Source organism: Chiroxiphia lanceolata, chromosome 5, assembly GCF_009829145.1.
Source record: "Chiroxiphia lanceolata isolate bChiLan1 chromosome 5, bChiLan1.pri, whole genome shotgun sequence".
NCBI lineage: Eukaryota > Metazoa > Chordata > Aves > Passeriformes > Pipridae > Chiroxiphia > Chiroxiphia lanceolata.
The window spans coordinates 72,533,410-72,554,106 of NC_045641.1; the positions used below are offsets into that span (position 1 = coordinate 72,533,410).

The 20,697-nt window shown below is 42.1% G+C and overlaps 1 protein-coding gene across 2 annotated transcripts in view; it reads right to left on the bottom strand.

Moving 5' to 3' along the window:
* Positions 1 to 19,352, bottom strand: part of RASSF8 (Ras association domain family member 8) — an 82,782-nt gene extending 63,430 nt beyond the window's left edge. Inside the window, exon 1 of one of the 2 annotated variants that reach the window (XM_032688431.1) lies at positions 19,087 to 19,352. The gene's annotated coding sequence lies outside the window, so the exon portion shown is untranslated. The remainder of the gene's footprint in view (positions 1 to 19,086) is intronic. The other variant, XM_032688428.1, reaches the window with a different exon arrangement.
* Positions 19,353 to 20,697: the final 1,345 nt, after the last annotated feature.

Genomic DNA, 20,697 nt, shown 5'->3' on the forward strand with positions numbered 1-20,697 from the left:
CCACTTCTGATACTACTTAGCTTACTGACCTCATGATCTTTAAAGGGAAAAAAATATACTAAAGATAAAACTGACGCTTCCATCAGATAAAAGAAATCCTAAAATGCACAAAATTACATGCAAGTTCTTAATTGCAGGCAGTTCTTTCTTAAGTGTTTGAGAGACATCTCTGCCAAGTTCAGATCCCAGGCACTGCTTCAGAACCACTCATTTTTTGAATTCAAAATGCCACCTTGCCATAACCCATTTACAAAGCTGAAAGTTTAAATTTTTTTTTTTTAATTTTTTTAAAAACTAGTGCTATTTACCTACAAAAAAAAAAAGTTTATCCTCATTTAAACTACCATATTACTGACCAAAAGAACTGAGAGAAGCCCTTCCTGCAGCCTTGTTCCTGCTCATACACAGCCAGGACAACCAGTCCCAAAGCAGCTCTAAGTGAAAGTGGAACACTGATAAAGTGTATCTAAAGTTGTTAGAAAGAATTTCACTTAACCAGCCCAGCTTCAAGAACAGAAAAGTTACCTTCTCACACTTAAGAGTTTCTTCTATTAACTCTTGTCCTGAACTCAACATAGTAGTACATTCTTTATAGCCTCCACAATCTTCTCATTCCACTCAGAGGCAGGGAGAGCCAATAATGAGGAAACTACCCACTCCAGAAAAAAAATGAGCTTATTATGACAATTCAATAATTAGATAACATGGCACAAGCTCTGAACATTTAGATATCTGATCTGGAAACAGTTAAAAGTTAAGCATCTCACAGAAAATAAATGCATGAAGTAATTATAGTTACACTTTCCCAGTCCGCACAAAATATGTGGTGCTAATACACCAACACGGCTCTCAGTTCTGAAAGGTTTAGTGTAAGTCAACAATTTTAGTCTCCCCAAAGCCAGCCAGCAGATGAAGTGAGAGTACTAAAACTTCCAGTTTCCATGGAAATGGAATTTGGATCAGTACAAACAGGAATTTCAGAATTTAAAACCTAACGCTCTCCCCTCTTACGCTCTCTACTCCTACATTCATTTTCCTGGGTAATAAGGGTTCAAGAGAGACACAAATACTACACACACTAGTGATTCTCCTAACTCATCCTGTTTTGTGGCTCCCCATTTTCATTTACAGGTTGCCAGCCCCTTACAAACCAGGCACCAGAGCCATCAATTCAGCAGCAGCCAGCCAGACACATTTATAAACATGACAATATCCCCAAAACTGTGCATTTGGGAGGACTGATTGGTTCCTAGTCACGTGATGGTAATACATGTAAAACAACTGCTTTACAGGCCCGCTCTGAACCACAGTAAACCAGGGAAATTGTGCCATACAACACTACCACAATCAGCAATAAGAACAAAAAACCCGTCATTTTTATTGCTGATACAACCCAACAGAACTGCAAGGCAACAGTTGTGTGAGATTTTCAAGCCGTAAAAATCCATCATCTTCAGGCAAGAACCAAGAAGATGCATTTCATCCCTACCAATGCTGCAAGGGAGAATTCCAACTTGTTGAGTCCAACTGCAAGGATGCTCACTGCAGCTAAAACAATTTGCCAATGGTACTTATGGCTCATGTCCCTTCTGCTTGACAAGAGCAGAGGAAGGATAATTTTCTGGAAGTATTTATACTGATTTTGCAACTGGTGACAACACTCCATCTGCTCTCAGATACTTTCGTGCCTCTGCCAGTTTATTCCCTAATGCATTGCTTTCTCTAGGCTTTGCCAAGGTTTCTCTAGTTCCTAACTTCGTTCTTCCACCAGGTTTGAAGGGGGCATTCCAAATTGAGGTATGAACATCTAACCCTATGCCCTAACCACAGATCAGAAATAAAACAGACGGTGTTTCAAATTACTCCCCCTCTCAAGAGCATCACCTCCAGAAGCCTGAGGATATGGCTGATACCATCACCAGAGCTGCCAAAATTCCTGAAATAAAAGGGTCTTGAGGCCAATTAGAAGCAGAAGAATTTAAAAAGAATCAAAACCAACTCATTCTTTTAAGAAAAGCCCAGAAGTCCCATGGAAATCAAGATTTTACTTGGTATTTAAATATGCAGCCAAATAAAGCAATGTCTTCTCTTTAGCCAAGACTGGGTTACTCCACAAAAATAAAGGACTTGAGCTTTTTATCCAACAAGTGCAATTCTACCCTCAAAACCTGTGGTGTAAATCAAACAGATAGGAGGATTCAGTTTCCACCTGTTTGCCTGACACCTTTCATACAGAGCTAAACATTAAAAGAACCAGCAAAAGCAAAGAAAGGCTTGAAAGCCTGATTTTTTTAAGCTTTAAGGCATTTATCAAGGCAGAAGCGCACACAAGTAACATGACTGCTTTCTCCAACTTTTATACAATGATTACATTACCTGGATGTCATGTGTTATCATTCAAGATAAAGTATTCCCAAAAAATGCAATAGCTCATGTTACAGCACCATATAAGTGAAAAATAACCACCCAAAAGTCACACACAGATGAAATGCTCAATCCACCACAGAAAAATGGACTGCAAGGTCAGAGATTCCTAAAAAGGGACTATGACTTCCAGCAGCTCATAGAAGAATCTGTAAGTATTTAAAGCCCCAAGGGCTGAGATAAAGGGCATCAGCCTGCTCACCTGGTTCATTTGAAAGCAGGAAAGTAGGTTACTGTGAAATGGTGTCCCTAAGAAATAATCCCAACAGGATGAACGCAGAAAATAAATGCTTTGATCCCTTTTGTAGCCACACATGAGTGTGAATTCATTTATTAGGCCCTGTCCAGAGGTAACTTGGATCTGTGGAATGCAGGTTGGATTAGGTATCTAAAGGGTTCTTCTGACAACACCTGTCTCAAATTATCTCTCTTATCTGTTGACAAAAAGAGAATTTGTCTGTAAACACAATAATTCTTTCTTCTAACAATTTGCCTTTTTCTTCTCATTTCACTGACCACCTAAATAGAAGAAAAAACGCAAATCATGGCATCTTAAAAACAGGTATCAGCCTTATTCCACTGCTGCAATTTGTCTTTGTTACTTTGAAAACCCAGGACTGCAGTGATAAGCCCAGAAAAAAAACCCAAATTTTAAATCTGAAACAAGTCGCCTTCTCTTCCAGCATCCCTACAGTATGTAAGCAACTTACTTCTTCAAGTTACAGGTTCTGAGGGAAATTGAGAGCTGAAAAAAAAAATCTTGAAGTGACCAACCCCTTTGCACTCAGGCATTAGACTGAGGTTTGCATTCGTAGCAAAGAAAAGACCAATTCAGCAGCTACATCAAATACAGCAGCTTGTTTTGGCAACCTCATTTTTAGGAGATCAGATTTATCTACTCAGCTTTAATACTCTTGGTTTTGAATTAACCATCTGTTCTGTAACATTGAGACAGATAGACCTAGTAAAGTAGCATGTCGGTCTGAGGGCTAGAACACACACACACACACACACATATATATATATAAATATATATATACACACACCTCCACAAGAGGCAATAACAGTCCATCAAAATAATAGTCAACTTTCCCCAGAAGGAAGCTATATTCTTGATTTTTTAATCTAGTTTGTGGTTTCATTTTATCCAATTAGCAAGAGGAATTCGGGCCAACCCAATACATATTTTAATCAATTAACACAAAAAAGGGAACAACTGCGAAAGGTTTTATAAAAAATTGACTTCTATTTACCGTAGCTGTAGGTCAGAGATCTGAATCTAGGTTCTTTTAAGAAGATTATCAAACCTAAAGCTTGCTGTTCCACTGTAAATTGTCACTGTAAAGGAAATGCAAAACTCACATGAGAAGATGCTGTTAGAAAAAGCTCTGTAAGCAACTATAGGTATTTTTAAAGTACAGTTGCTGTGAAAGCATGGAAGCTTCTTTCTCCCCTTTCAAAAAGAGATATACAAGTGCACAGTTGCTCTGCTGTTTAAAGTCACATCAAAAGAAGACAGGATTTTATAGGTGTTGCTGGACTAGTGAACTTATAAACACTTTAATCAATTGATCCCTTTAAGAGAATCACATCATCAAAAAGCCATTTGCTTCAGTAGACCACCAAGGCTAAAAGTTGGCCAAAATACACTACAGAAACATTTGACAAGCTCAGAGTTCCCAGATCTTTAAACACCCTTTGCCATGTAAATGCTTCCAGTAACAGCAGTGCATTTCCACACACGCTGGCTCCAGTACTGTGAATACTATGGTTTGCAACTGATACTACCAGAGTAGGCTCTCCAAGCCCTAGTATGTCCTGCTTGTAATAAGGGCTTACTCATCCCAGACAGACACTTAAGTGACCTCCAAGACCTTCTTACCAGGGCTGTACAACTGCTTTTACAACAGCCCTGGCAAGGAGCCTGCATCTTATTGCAGTGCTGGTAGCACCAAAGTACTACAGTGTTTATGTCAGCTCCCAAGTGTTGCACCTACACCTCCAGACAAACACAGGCTCTACTCTAACTTTCTATTCCCATCTATCTCCTACAGGCAGCTAAGTCTTATTTAACTAAAATCAGGAAGCAAGAGAAAACCAAAAAATCCTCCAGAAACCACCTGAGACACCACAGTGGCTCCAAATCTCTATCTAATCTTGATTTAGAAAACAGAAGTTATGATTAGAGTAGATAACTATTGATGCACACAGCTAAACCATCAGCAGAGGATGCCAGAATATACCACTGTCCTGAGGTTCCCCTTTTAAACTCCCCTGACTCATGGTGTAAGTTCTATTAAATGAACTTTTAATCTATTGATTTTTAAATTAAGAAACTCGAGATTTTGAAATTAAGGTGCCTTTACATAAATAACTAAACACATGCTGTTCATGTATTTACACATGATACATACATGCTCAAGTATTTGCCAAAATGTCCAAGAACTGATGCTGCAGCTGCTGAGTATTTTTGCACAAGTACCCTTTAAGGGAATTTCCTTTTTATTCTTACTCCTGCAAAGTTTCATTCATCTCTGCTCCACCCACCATTGACCTCTTGCAGGATTACTTCATCTAGAAGTAAAATAGTGACAAATTACTTGCCCCCTTTCTCTTGATAGCATGTTCTAGCATTGTTTCACCAGAAGAGAAAAATATCAGGTAATCAAAAGGAAGAAAATCAGCTTACCACAAAAAAGGTACACCAAGCAACCTACCCAACATCAACTACATAAAAATTGTACTCCAGCACTTGAACCAAAGGGGAATCCTTTCCCTCAACAAATAAAATGACACTAGAATGGTTTGATCAAGGATTTAATTTCAAGAAAAAAATTCTGATGATGTAGCACCCAGTGAAGCACACTTATTAATCACTTATTCCCCCTCAACTTCATTAAAAACCTGTTCTTCTCTTCCCACTTCAAAGCTTGCAGCTGAAAGCTTGATTTATCGTGTTGGGTCCAGAGTGGGATGATTCTCTAAGTCTCAGAGTTATCATCAGTGAATGACAGGCTCGTCTGTGACACAGCCTGCACAAACCTAAACACACAAAGGAACACCCACTCTACTCTTCCTTTCACAAAGGAAGCTGGTGTGTGAGCAAGAAGACCTGAAATCCTGGATTCATTACCAGGCATATATATTTTCTCTTTTAATATGCACCTTACTCAAGCAGGTACACAGACCAATTAGGACAAAGATCCCACTGCTCCTCTCCAATAGAAAAGTCTGTATTTTCAACTCCTCATTCCAGGTCTCATCAGGTAAACATATACATTGTATTTTGTTAAACTACCCTGAAGCCTTTTTTCATTCTTTATCCTTTCTAACGTTCACTGTGTTTAAAGCTTTTTTTCCCCAACTAAATAATTCATAGGTAACTTCAATATATTATACATCTGTGACAAGTTTCCCTAAAGCACAGTTTGTTTGTCTGTTGCATTCAAGTACAGAATCATTAGATTCCATATAAAATTTCAGCTCTGGAAAGCTGAGAACTTACCCTAGAATTTAGAGAAAGGTCATAATAACTTGCCCTACTCCCCCTCTTTAAACCTTTAAAAGATTCTGCAGCAGGTAGAATAAGAGATGCAAAGAAAATCTTACGTGTTCTGCATTTATCTATAAAGACAAGCAAAAAAAAAAGTTATAAAAAAACTACTTACAAAGATTTATTCACCCCTCTGGTTTAACTGCTGGCAGTATCAGCAAAGCAATCCCATTACAGCTGATGGTGGTTGCGTGACACAAACACTCTTTAAAGGAAAAGAAAATAAACAAGAAGACAGAATCCTTCAGGTTGGAAGGACCCACCAGAGCTCAGAGTCCTGCTCAAAGCAAGGCCAACACTCAAATCAGACCAGGTTTCTTTCACCAGCTGGGTTTTGAAAACTGACTCAAAGGATGAAGATGCTTCCTTAGAAAATTAAAGCCTCTGATTCCTTACATATGGTCATTAATAATGACACAGTTCAGAGACCATTTACTCCCACTTGCCCTAAGCCAGTGACAAGTCTTAATTTTCTTTGTGAAATACTTCACAGTTAATGAAATTCAGAGCCACTGAATTACTCCAGTCTCCCAAAACATTCCAAACAGTTTTTACTGAAGTGCAAAAAATATCCCCTGTTATTAATGCTTAATACATTTTTAAGCAAGTTGTGCTCACAAGTGAGTCATGGGTACATTGGTACAGAGTTGGAGTCTCACCTCTGACGACAACTACTGTTGACTTATTTAAGAGAGCAACTGGATTTCTCATTGCCTGAAACCACTGTTTTTAAGGGGAATGAATCAACCTGAATTTCATGTGATTAACCCATGTAAATAAGCTTGTACATTAGTTTTTAACAGGAATCATCAAATCACACTGCTTTCCACTCTGTCCAAGATACAACACAGATCGGTTCCCACAGGCAAACCCAAATAAGCAAACACACAAAAGCAAACTTACCCAAGTGATTTGTGTCACAGTATTTGTTTGGCTCAAATTGACTTGCACCACATCGCTCTTTACCTCACTCTCTACATACATTTCAGATGCTTCAAATAAGCTTCAACACTTACTGACTGTGAGACCATCTCACATGAAGACCAACACATTAATTCTTACACACAGTGTATTTTTGATAGCATAAGCTGACAAAGTAACACATTTTTACAGGTCTATATAAATCCATATTTTAAGCTTTTTTTTTCCTTTTCAAATAAAAGTCTTCACATCTCTTAAACGCATATGAAGCAGCTCATTCCACATACAGATCCCAGGATGTAGATGATAAAATCAGTGACTTGAGATCCAGCTTGGGAGTTTCAATGCTCAGTGAGCAAAACTTGGCAATAATTAATTTAAAAGAACAAAAAAGACACAGAAACAGCCAGCAGGGTATCAGTGTGAGCCCACAATCAAACTGCATCTTTTCCCAGACCAAACCAGGAAAGGCAATAAGGTAAGAGGTGATCCCAACAACAAGTATTGAGGACAAGCTTTGAGTCCAGTTTAGGCAGAGAACAAGGATGATTCTTCCTCAAAACCTCACAGTCAACTCATAGTCCTCAAAGAAAGTCCCTTTTGGATTAAGTGATTATATTCCATATCAGCAGAGTAATGAATAGAAGTCTTAAATAAAAGTAAGCAAGTTAATAAAATACTAGAAATTTTTAATTAACAGAGACCTAAACCAAAACCCCTGAAATTTCCATAGGAAGAGGCAAATGTAGACACAAGTAACCAATTCCCACGTATTCAAGCTCTGCCTCAGGTTCACACATTGTCAAATTGGTGACGATGAGCAAATAAGTACCAGCAGTGCAAACAACAGTGTTACAAATTTCAGGACATGCTTGGCCTTTGCTTTAATTAAATTAAGTCACATGAACAAAGCACAGAAAGAACATATCTCAGTACATCCACAGGTTTCAGTGCGCATAATGCCTTTGAGATGACTAAAAACCATTTGCATCCCAAGAACATTAAAAACTACAAGGTAACCAGTCAGACACCCTAGTGATGGGCTCAGCAGAGCAAAACAGAACCTAAAGTCCTTTTTTTTTTTTTTAATAAAAGTGATGTTAAGAATTTCTCTGCCATGAATTTGCTATTATATGGGTTTTAAAAAACAAATAGTAAAAACTTGTAAATTAATATTGTTGATTCTTTACTTTGTGATCTCTTTTGAAGGTGTGTATCAATTCTCAACATCAGGAATAAATTGACTGCAGGAAATCATATGACAAGGTCAGAATTTTTGGAAAAGGGCTAAAAAAATGCACAGAACTCAAACTACTCACTGAATTTACCTTGGCTTTAATGACTCTCTTGAACATCAAGTGTAGTAGAAAGGACCCATGTTGGGGCATATGATTATTCCCTTTTTCTAGTGACAGTTCACCAAGCACAGGGCTGACTTTATTACAAAATTGCACAAGTCAGTAAGACAAGGAAAACACAACACAGAGTAAGATGAAAACAGTGGATACACAGCAAGATTATTATGAAATTCCATCAGGAATAAAAACACATAAAAGCACATAAAAAGCTGTGTGTGCTTGAACAGGAGCACTGGTATTGAGAGTTACTATTTTGTAGGAAAAGCTGAAGTAGAAGCTGCAGGAAAAGATATAAGAATAGCCAGTAGTTTATTTGCCACACAGTATATGTGTGTCAACACCTAAATTACACTTTACATACACACTAAAATCAACAAGGTAAGTTAACAATTCACCACTGCCTCCGAAACCAATTAAGGGGCTTGTAACAAATACTGACTTTCTACTTGGCACTTCTCACATCACTGTGTCCACTTACAAGATGAACCTTTCCTTTGACACTTGTTCCTTAAAATGCTGTTAAGTATGCCATGAGATCGCTGAGTTTTAAGTTTCTCTTTGCTTGAGCCTCTTACCAGGGGAGATGCTGTAGCTTAGCTACAGGCCTGCTGTTATCCCACTCAGGGTGCCAGGTATTAGAATATTAAAATCAAAGCAGAGAGATTCTCATCTAACTTGTACGTGAAATCCCAGCAAGGAAGAGGCTCAACATTACAGCTACACATTGTGACATCACACTTTTTATGATCACCACAAGGGAATCAAATAATACATTGACCTAAACAAGTTCTTTTTTTTCCCCTGAGAGCCCAGTTTTGGATGGTGTCCAAAATTCTATTATCTCCATTTCCTAACTGCAGGCCTTGGAAGCCAAATTCCTGAAAGCACCAGAGCTGAAACAAAGTCCTGTTGGGGTCAGGACTCCACATGGATCACGGTGTATACGAGGGAAATGCTCTCTATTCACAGAAGCCACCTACCCAGTCGCTCTGTTGAGCAACAGGATCCATTCTCAGAACCAGGGGATGATGAGAAATATCCCATCTGATGGAAAACTGGAAAGTCATTACCCACCTTTTCAATTTCAGAGAACATACTGCTGCAGGAACATAGGGAGGACATTTCAGATACCACAGCACAGTTATAGAATGGTTTGGGCTGGAAGGGACCTTAAAGATCATTCAACTACACCCCCCTGCCATGGGGGGGGACACCTTCCACTAGCCCAGGTTGCTCAGAGCCCTGTCCAATCTGGTCTTGGACACTTCCAGGGATGGAGCAGCCACAGTTTCTCTGGGCAACCTGTGCCAGGGCCTCACCACCCTCACAATAAAGAATTTCTTCCTACCTTCTTCCTTCTAAACCTACTTTCTCAGTTTGAAGCCATTCCCCCTTCTTCCCTCTTGTTTTATTTTGCACTCTGTTATAGAACTGTCTTTGCTTACCACCTGCTTTATGTCCATGTGAGCAAGAAAAAGAAGGGTATATCTTAAAAATGGTGTATACATCAAATGCTATCCTCATTCATCCTGGTCAAGCTGAAGTTAGTTTGAAATGTTGTGTTCCAAAGTAGAATACAGTTTGTCCAGAGATCATTACGGACTATCAAAGTAAAAGGTTGGGAAGCATACAGACTTCCAGTTATTCAGGCTTTTGCATACACACTTAGGATGACAAGCATGAAGGGTACCACAAAACAGGGAAAAATATCCTTGCAGCATATATTTAAATAAATCCAGTCATGCTCTTCTCTGCTACCCACAATTAAAACAAACATTTTTTACAAAAGCTGAATTATTTAAGTTTTGTAGAACAAAATAATATTGTCTAGAGGTGACAGAGCATTTCTCAAGCAGTTAGGAAGCCACGAGCCTAAGACAGGAAAGTGCACTTGCCATTTCCTTCTATTTATGTCTCATTTTTATCTTGCAGTGTGCAAATATATTTTAAGCCTGAACTCAAAAGCCCTTACTACAGTAGTGGTTATGTTCAGGGAGGGAAACACAGGGCTCTTGTAACTGGTAATACTGGTATATTGTAATATAGATATATAGCCACTGCAGTTCCTTACCCTTTGCTAAAGATGGATATTTTTATCATGAGAAGTAGCATACATAAAAAGTATTTACCTATCATGGGCATTTTAGTATCAGAGTCAAGAAAAAAAATACAAAACACTAAGGAATGTGACTGTATTTAACTGTCCTGCACATCTGTAATGGTTAATGTTTCTAAGCAGCTCCTGGAAAAATAATCAAAGCCAAAGAGTGAAGGAAAAAGCAGTTGATAAATGAAACTAAGCATCTTGTCAAGAAAGATAAAAATGTGGTTAGAGGTCAATGAAGGATAAGGGGATAGGGAGGGGAAGGATTCTAGAAAATTCCTGAGTGGGATTTCTTTTAAGGGTAAGGCAGAGAACTGCCAGCAACAAAAACACTGTCTCCCAGGGAGCAGGGGGAATGAGCACTGACAGGATGTCAGGATCACAGCAGGACAGGTGCTCCATGTAAGTTAAACCCAACTCCTGGACAAGGAAATGGGAAAGCAAGTGTTCCCCCGCCCTGGCTCCGAACAGCTCAGCAGCAGAGGAATTAGAAGAATGCCTCTCACTGTGGCTGTGAGGGAAAGCGCCAGTATCTTCCCCTCCCATCAAAAAGCAAATGCTATGCAGCAACCAGAGAAGCAACTAGGAAGCCATTAGTTCATGGAAGAGTATTTAGGAATCCCACTGGCAGAGCAGGAAGAGGTGCCTGTGCTGTCAGACACAGGGAGCACATTAACAAGTCACTAAGAGAAGTGCTACAAGAATGGCAGTGAGTGCAGCAGGAAGCCAGCAAGGGTTGGAAAAGAGCCTCTTATTTCAAAAGGCACTTTGCAAATCCAACATAGAAATCATGGAACCACAGAATGGTTTGGGTTGGAAGGGTCTTTAAAGATCATCTTGTTCCAACCCCCCTGCCATAGACAGGGACACCTCCCACTATCCCAGGTTGTTTAGAGCCCCATCCAACCTGGTCTTGGACACTTCCAGGGATGGGGCAGCCACAGCTTCTCTGGGCAACCTGTGCCAGGGCGTCACCACCCTCACAATAAAGAATTTCTTCCTAATATCCAATCTAAATCTCTCCTCTTTTAATTTGAAACTGTTTCCCCTTGTTCTATCACTACCTGCCCATGTAAAAAGTCACTCTCCCTCTTTTTCATCTGTCAAGTCAGACCAGGAAAGGATATTCTGGACTGCAGACACACCTGCAACAGATGACCCAGGGCAGTGGCCTCCAAGCAGGACAATGGTCAGGAAGGCTGCAGACCCACACCACGTAGCCAGTGCTCCCTGCCAAGCCCCACAGGCAGGTCACCCTGACATTCTCACTGGCCACAGTAAGAGAGGAACGCTCCTCTCACCAGGTTGAGCCACAGAGGTCAGGATTTCACTCCACGCCTCCCAACTCTGTGGTTGGGAATTATCCTCATGAGGTGTTTTGCAATGTGTGACAAACAGAAGACCAGCAAGTCCTAACAGACCAAACACCTCAGAACCCTTCTGTCTTGCTAGGAGTTTAAAACAAAGCCCACCACTGGAGTACGTTTTAAAGCATGATTTTTGGCTGCTGGCAGGAGCCCAGCTCCCTCCCACTCTCCGTAGGAAAGGTGAGCCTCTCCCCTTAATTTCTGCCTCAGAACACGACCAATCCCTTGCCTGTAGAGCCTCAGCTCACCATCAGCAAACTCACACTCAGCTCTCCTGTTATGGTATGTACCACCTCCCCAAGGTATGTGTCCTTTACCTTGCCCACAGGGACTGCAAGTTCCTCTGATTATTTAAAACCACCAAGGAGGCAAGTAGTCAGCTTCCCCTGCTGGTAAGCAGCAGGTCTAAGGTAGAACATTATCTTAATTCTTGAGTTAGGAGTTTTCTTTCGTTATCCCCTTAAGTCTTTCATTCTTGGAAAAAGAAAAGCACAAACAATTGTAATTTACAGTATATTTCAGTTTGTAGCAAAGGCTAAATTCACAGGACATGAGATGAGCATGTAAACTACTAAGCAAATACAGGAACTGCAGTGAAAGGAACTTATTTTTCTATTCAGACTATTTTGTAAATTCTTGTTAATTCAGTTATTTTCAAACAGAACTTGTTCACTAGAATGAGTTCTGACAAAAGATTTTAGGGAGCTGATAAATAGTGTAGTAAAAAAAAAAAATAAATCAATGTCCCTTGTATGCTAAATAGCTTTTGTTATCTCTGGAGTATCAGGTTACCAATTCCAATCCCATTAACCGCATGAAAACATTGCATTGTACGCAGTGTGACTGTTCTTTGTTAGTCCTGGTGCTCATCAGTGCCAACTCCACTACTGGAAATACACAATCTCAAACACGTAGCTTATTCATTCCAAGTTTCTGTCCTTGCTCCCAATGAAACCAGTGCAAAATGCTCTGATTGACCTGGAGGCACAGATGATGCCCAAAGCAAGCAGACAAACCCAGTGTGGAGGGGGCCATTCTGATGGGCGAGAACACATTTTTTAAAAATAAAACCAACAAAAAATTCCACCACAAAACCTCTTTCCGATGGGCAAGGACATTCAACTATTGCCATATGTTTCTCTCTGGATGCAAATTATTATTCCAGGCACAAGTGCTAATTAATATCGCCAACCACACAGCTGCAATGGCACATTTAAGCATTTGGTCTCTTCATTCCCAATATCAACTTTAAAGTATTATTAGCTGTGGTATCTTCCTACTTTCTTCTCCAGGAGGAGTCTGATACATGCAGACATCTGAGGAGTTCCTTTCTCCCCTTCCTTCATATCTCACATAGAGTCAGGAGAAGACAAATAAGGATAGACAAGGATTTTACAAGTCTTAAGAAGTACTGGCCAAAAAAAGGTGCTATTTAGCATGGAAGGGGGGGAGGGAATCTGCATCTAAGAGCACTCTCCCCTCTGTTTGCAATGAAAACTGCTTTCTTTATAATGTTAATTTAATCCCACATTAGTCAGAATTAACATTAGTATTAATCTACTGCATAACTGCTCTAAATTCACTAATTGTCAAATTGCAAGCAGCTTAGTATTACAAAGCACAGACCAACAACAAAAATATCTACTTTTTAGAAAGCAACAAGGAATGCTTTGCTCTCAGTCTCATTTTCCTTAGAAGGAGGTGATCACAATCAGTACAGGCATGGCAGGAGGGAGGGGAAGGGAGAGGACAGAAAGCAGATACAATCTGTTGAAGATCCCCAAACAGTCCTGTGACAAGACCAACAGACCCTACAACTCCTAAAAAGCCACACTGTCTCCTCGCTTCGGCACAGACACAAAACATCTGGCTACCCAGTGGAATTACAGCCTTTCCTTATCCATGCTCATGAAACTGCTGACTGATAGTGAAACCTAAAAGTTTTAAAAGGGTGTTCTGGAAACTCCAAACTCCTTTTGAATAACAGCTTGAAAACATTGACAAACACTTCAGAGGTCCCAAAAAAAAAAAAATTCTTTTGGCAAAACACTTTCAGTTCAGTTGAAACAGAAGTTACAGCTCTTAAAGTTACTGAGGACAATAAAGAGAGAGCATCAACACAGCCTGGACAATCTAAAGACACAGCAAGGTGCACACTGGAAACACATCAGGTGCTGCTGTGGTAAAGAGAGTAAGACTCAAGGTTACACTGAGTACAGCTTTCAAAGCAAGTAAGTAAATTCAAACTACAGTGTCAACCCTGGAGCAAGGGCAGAAGCTGGAAGTCAGTTGCATTACATATTTCTGGAAGTTTCCCTCCCCTTTCTGCTCAAAGGGGTAGTGAGGCATTAAAATCTGACGTCTCAAAATACCAAAAAACCATCAGGACTGCCAACATTGGGAGAAAGAACTATCCTTTCAAAGGTATAAATGTCACATTGCAGCAGAAAGGCAGGAGCAATACTACAGCAGAGAACAACATACAAGCTTACCTTCGGAGCTGTGCTGCTTGCTTGCAGGTGAAAATCAAATCCTGGAGTGCCTCACAGTTTTCCCAAGCTCAAATATCCTCTTAGTGCATCTGCATGAGCATTTTCCCTTGACAAAGAAGGTTAAAGCCTCTTAACTGAAACACACGTTGCTCTACCTACAGTACTCATTGCAAACCTCAAAAGGAGGGTCAGTCCCACATGGAAAAACTTCAAGGGTCTTCACAGGTTATCAAGAGGTTATCACTTGTAGTCTCCCTCTTAATATTTCCCTCCAAGTTCCAGTACTTGGGACTATGGAGAGCACACAGGCCATGATTTGAAGATTCACTTGGCAACTATAGGTGTAGACATGTCTTGCATGTGGACTCCAATACTGGAATTTAAGTAAAAACAAATTATAATGCTTGGAATTGGCAGTATCCTAGTGCATTATAATGCAGGAGTACAGTGGGAGGTTTTTTTTAGTTACTGTGGATGAAGTTGTGAAGTGTTTCCCCAAACTCAATCGGAAATAGCACAACATAACTGGCTCCAATTTAACTTTACTAGTTGTGTTTTGGAGCCAAAATTAATCCAGTAATGTGTATTACTGCCTTTGGAGACATGAGTGATCAACAGATCACTCTCTATGAACTATCCCAATCGTTTTGGGGGGGGAACAAGAATTCACTAACTTTGTATAAATATTTACTTATTTAAATTACAGACCTAGTTTGCTACATGCACACAGAGGAGACTACCCGGATGACCGTCTGTCCTCATTACCATTCTTCCCTTCTTGTGCTAAAGATAGCATAGAGAGTAAAAATAAATAAATCCTCAACAGCATTAGGAATTAGACAATGTCATGTTGAAAGATTCCCCAAATGACGAGCCTTATCTCTCCTCCCTGGCTGGGAGGGCAGGGTGGCTCTGACCCATGGAGGGGAGGTAGCACTTAAGCCTTCCCTAGGTGGTCTCCTCGCAGCAGGCTGTACTCCCAGCTATAATTGCTTGTCAGTCCTGACTGGATGCCTGAACACTCTGGAATAGTTCAGCAAAGTATTTAAACAGATGGATGGTACAGGCCACTGGAACATAACTCGTTTTTCTCTTGCTGCGGCTCTCTTTCAGCACATTCCTTTGAAGTCTGTGCCACTGAGGAATCAACAACAGCTGAGAAACATGTGTTATCATACAGCACTGAGCACAGCGACAATATTGCACAGCAAGATGCTTTTGTTCAATAAGCCTGGACTATAGAAAGCATTACAATGCCTTTTGTTGTAGGAACGCCCTTTTTTATCAAGCACAACAAGAAAGTAAACAGATTCCTCCCTCTTTATGGAGCTACTCAAAAGCAGAAAGGTGAATTAAGTGGATTTCTCAAGTGTCTGCCATCTGAAAGCTTACGGTGCCTGGAGTCCTCACAGATACACTCTCCATATTCATGATATCACAAAGATTCTTACTGAGATCCCAGTGAAATGACAACCCAGAGTAGCACAGTCTGCAGCTCCCATGGCAGATGTGTCAAATCCACTTTCCCTTCCCAAGCAGGACAAGTTTCATGATCTCAACTTCACAGGTGACGAACCAGAGAGAAACAGAGCAGGACGGCACCACTTGGCACACACAGACCAGCCAACTCCCTCCCCACACTCTATCAGCACAGAGAAAGATAACACACAGTCCTCAGGGGTGGTGGGGGGGAACAACATGAACGTCCTCTCATCAGCCAAGAAAACTATTCTTGTCAAAGCTGTGAGATCACCACTCGCTTTGAAGGGGGTCAGGAAGGACAGAAAGAATTATTTATGAAACTGAGTTTGAAACTAGACTGACTGTCCAGACTAAGAAGCACAGAGCTGGCTATATGCATATGCAAGAAGATAGTAAGTTATTTATATAAAACCTCCACATATATACACACACATACACTTGCCTAATAACAACATTTTATAGAGTCAAGTCTCATTTTCACTGAAGAGAAACAACTCTCTCCAACAAGGTAAAACCCTGCATTTACAAAGTATGCAAGTCTCAAACATTACAGGAAGGCAGGCATTGAGATTATAATAAGTCTCATTACACTGTAAAGTCCCAACCCCATCATGAAAAAAAGTACAAGAAAGTAAACAAGAAAACCCAGGCTTTCAAAAGAGTTCCAGAAAATCACACATTTACATTTAATTTCATGACAGAAGTCTTAAAAACTCAAGCAAAACCCTGAAGTTAGAATGTAAACACACATGTGTGCTAAGCTAAGTTTATAATTACAGAGCTCACAAAATAGAATTACCAAGAACAGAATGCATCACGCTGAGGGGGGTCCTCAGCCCAGTCCCCACAGAACAGTTTTCCACCCTGCAATTCAATTTAACAGTTTCTTTCTGGAGAGGTCAACATTGTCCTTCATATTCTGCTTGAGGCAGACTTAAGGTAACATAGAAGAAGCATGCATTGATACCATCAGAGATACACAGGAGATAAAAACAACCTCAAAACCTTTACAGCAATGCAAAAGTCTTATGTCAGTGATGCTCAAGATTTCTACTTTACAACTTTCAAAGAATGAGTATTAGTCAAACTACCACCTGATCAGATCTCAAAGGGACAACTGAACAAGGAGTAATATATTTATGCATAATTAACCTTAAAAATCATGTGTAAAAGCACTCAAGAGATTCAGGAAAATCTCCATATCCTATGAGGTGCAGGTAGGAAGGCAGCTCAGGCAGAGGTCACACTGCCATGCGATGGCAGAAGCAGGAACAGAACCAACCATCCTCAATACTCAGTTCTGCACTTCCAGCAATTGCATCTTCTTTAACACGTTCCTCTTCAGGGTTTCCCTCAAAAGGGTTTTAAAAAGTGACATTAATCAATTCAATTTGGCTCTTTAGAATTATTGACGGTGTTTTCAGAAACAGTTCAAGGTACAGTTTAGAGAGACTTAAACAACTTGCTAACATAACTTGTTATCCTTCTCCTTCTGTTTCCCCCTATCCCAAAGTTTTTCATCTCCAGGAAAGATTAAAACACAAGATTTATTCGAATAATTGATCAAATTCTGTCGGGCTCATGAGGGTGGGAATGGATTAAGTAATTGCGAGAAGTGAACCACCTCACACCTCAGTTGTCCTAAAGGGCACACAGCTAAACACGATGAATCCCAAGCAGTCATTTCAGTTCCCTCAGCAATTCATCCCATATAGGTTTTTTGCTCTAAGACTCAGAGAAGTACTTCCAGTTTAATGTCCAGCCTACTTTCTAATTAGATATCATCACACAAAAGTTAATCTGAAGTTGTTTTCTCTCTTCATTGGGGGGGGGGGGGAAGTAGGGCTGACTTTATTTGCCTTTTAGCCACATAATGTTAAGGACCTTTCAAATGCTATCTATCAAGAGAGGTAACATAACACAACCAAAACCCATTTCTGATTAAAAGAGTTGACATCTTATTCACAAACTACATACTCTCTACTGAAAAAGATACAGCACTTTACTTCTACAACACTTAACACAATCACACCGCTCCCAAACACAATTAGCTGGGAGCCTGAAAGCCCTTAAACAGGTGTCTTCGCAGAAATCATTAGGCAATTGATTTACTTGCTCTCCACAGCCCGGCACATACTTAATTTTACCGTGTGATGCTGACTAGAGCTCAGGCAGAAGCTCTCAAGTTCGAACCAGACTTCTTGAAACCACACGACAGCACTTTCTGACACGGATTTAAGCAGTTTCCAGCCATTCTATTAATGTATCTGCCTCCGATACATTTGCAGTTCGGGGATGAAAGGCGTGACAGGTGTAATTCTAAAGGGGACACCGAAATCCGTAACCTTCCCATGTCTCCTGATTTTCCACGCTGATGAAACCCACGAGCAATCCTGAACTGCAATTTAGCACAGCACTCTCCTGGCATATTAAATCACCCCTCTGCTGAACAGAAAACAGGCTGGCACACAACCCCAAACCGGACCCTGACCCAGACCTTCCCAACAACAGTTTAGAGCTGCAGAAACCAAGGACTATAATCCTTACCCTTTAAAGTTCATGCCTCTCTATTGTCCTACCGTACTGTATTTGCTTAAGCTTTTCTCGTCAATAGTACCCCGGAAAAAAAAAAAAAAAAAAGTCTCATACATTCGCTGCTGGCAAAACAGATTTTCTGCTAATCTTTTTTTTCTTACTGGGGGAGAGAAAGAGAGAGGGAGGAGTTGGGACAGCAATAAAAGAGATTAATCGTGAAACAAACCGACACTGCCGGGAGAGGGGGGAGAAAAAAACCCCACCAAAACAGTCCATGTCGGAAAAAAAAAAAAAAAAAAAAAAAAAAGGAGGGGTAAAAAAAAAAAATAGGTTGAATTTTCTTTTCGAGCACAGAAAGAAAAGGGGGGGGGGGGGGGAGAAAACTACTACAAAGATTTCCCTGGGTAAAGAAAAGTCGCTTCTGAACTCCCCTCCTCAAGGACACAAGAGAAATACCCCTTACTTTTTCCACGCGATGCCCAAAAGGAAGAAAGACAGAACGCCAGGAGACCGAGAGAGAGAGGAAAAGCCGGAGGAAGCCGTGGAAGTAGCAGCAGCGAAGGAAGAAGCGAAAAAGGACGAGAACGGGCGCGAGAGGGCTGAGCAGACGCTTTTGGAAAAAAAAAAAAAATGGAAATCCAAGGAGAGGTGGGAAGCGGACGGGAAAGTTGGCGAGCGAGAAGGGGGCAGTGGGGAACGGGGCGGCAAGGAAGGGTCACCAAGCCCGCAGCAGCGGGGACGAGCCGCCAGCGAGAGGCAAGGGAGCGGGGCGGGCTGCGGGAAAGGCACGGAGGGACCAGAGGAGGGAGCCGAGGAAGGAAGGAGGGCGAGAGTTTGGCCGCGCACTCACCGCTCCCGCTGCCCCTCGCTCGTTCCCCTCCGTCCGGCGGCGGCTCCGCGGCGGCTCCCGGGGCAGCGCCAGCGCCCGCCGGCCCCGCCTCGCTGCCCGCGGGGGGCGGCGCGGCCGCAGCGGAGCCCGGGGGGGGCTCAGCCCCGCGGGTGGGAGGCAGGGCGAGTGCGAGGGTGGGTGAGTGGGTGGGTGTCCTCCGCCTCCTTCCTGCCGCTCCCTCGCTCCCCTTCACCGGGGGAGACATGTAACGGAACTGGGACGCCAGCACGGCATTGTGGGAGCTCTTAAAGCCGCAGCCGCTCCCCCGCACGCCGGGGCTGCCCCCGCACCCTGCCCCGCCGCCACCCCCGCCCCCACCGCCACCGCGGGGCGGCCGCTCCGGCGGCCTCCGGAGAGCGGCATCGCCCCAAGTCGCCCCCAAATCGCCCCCCCTCGGCGGAGCCCCCGCGGCCGCGGGGCGGTGGGAGCTCGGGGCCGCCCGCACACACCCGCACCTCGGCGGGGATGGAGCCCTGGGGTCCCGCTGCGGTCCCAAAGGACAGCGAGATGCTTGGGGTTCTATTCTTGTTTTCCCTCGCACCCCCGCGGGCATGGAGCCCTGGGGGTGCCCCTCCAATCCCAAAGGACAGCGAGAGGCTTGGGCTTTAGGCTTGAGATTGTATTCTTGTTTTCCCTCGCACCCTGACGAGGATGGAGCCCTGGGGTCCAGCTGCGGTCCCAAAGGACAGTGAAATGCTTAGGGTTCTATTCTTGTTTTCCCTCACACCCTGGCGGGGATGAAGCTTCGGAGTCCCGCTCCGGTCCCAAAGGGCAAGGGAGAGGCTTCGGGTTGTATTCTTGTTCTCCCTCGCACCCCGGCGATGACGGAGCTCTGGGGTCCTGCTGCGGTCCCAAAGGACAGCGAGAGGCTTGGGCTGTAGGCTTGGGATTTGTATTCTTGTTTTCCCTCACACCCCGGCGGGGATGGAGCTCCGGTCCCCCTCCCGGGTCCCCCCTCCAATCCGGTTGTATTCTTGTTCTCCCCGAGATTTTCCCCTATTGTTTCTGTGAGAAGCAAGAATGAATGCCTTTGGTGCTTGTTTTAAAGGAAAGCCAGCAGTCAGGGTGTTGGATGGTTTTTTTCCTATTGTTTTCTGCTTCGGGCTTTTGATGATGGAAAATTCCCTGTGAGAAAAAAATAATTAAAAAAAAAAAAAGTCATGAACCTCGGAGCAGTGAACACTGCAGATGCACTGTTTGGGGCAAAAAAAGTTTTGAATGAGAAGTTTTAATCAGTTTTTTGTCTTTATGCAATTTGGAATAAAAAAAATGCCGTTAGAAAGAAAAACCAAACTGAAACCTATTGGAAAATGAACTTCAGAGCTGTGATTCACAGGCGTTTTTCACTGTCTACAAACATTGGCGCTGGGTCTGCTCTCAGCTACCAGCAGCAGCAGAGCAGCAGCCGTCATTCCCAGCTCTTCCCTGGGCTCTCGGCCTTTCCAAAACTGCCTGTGCACCATGTCCAGGGCACGTTGGTCATTTAAAGAAGAGTCTCATCAAGGGAACTCTTTTTGTTGATTTTGTTATGATTGTGTTTTAACAATATTCCTGTACTATTCCTCTTATGAG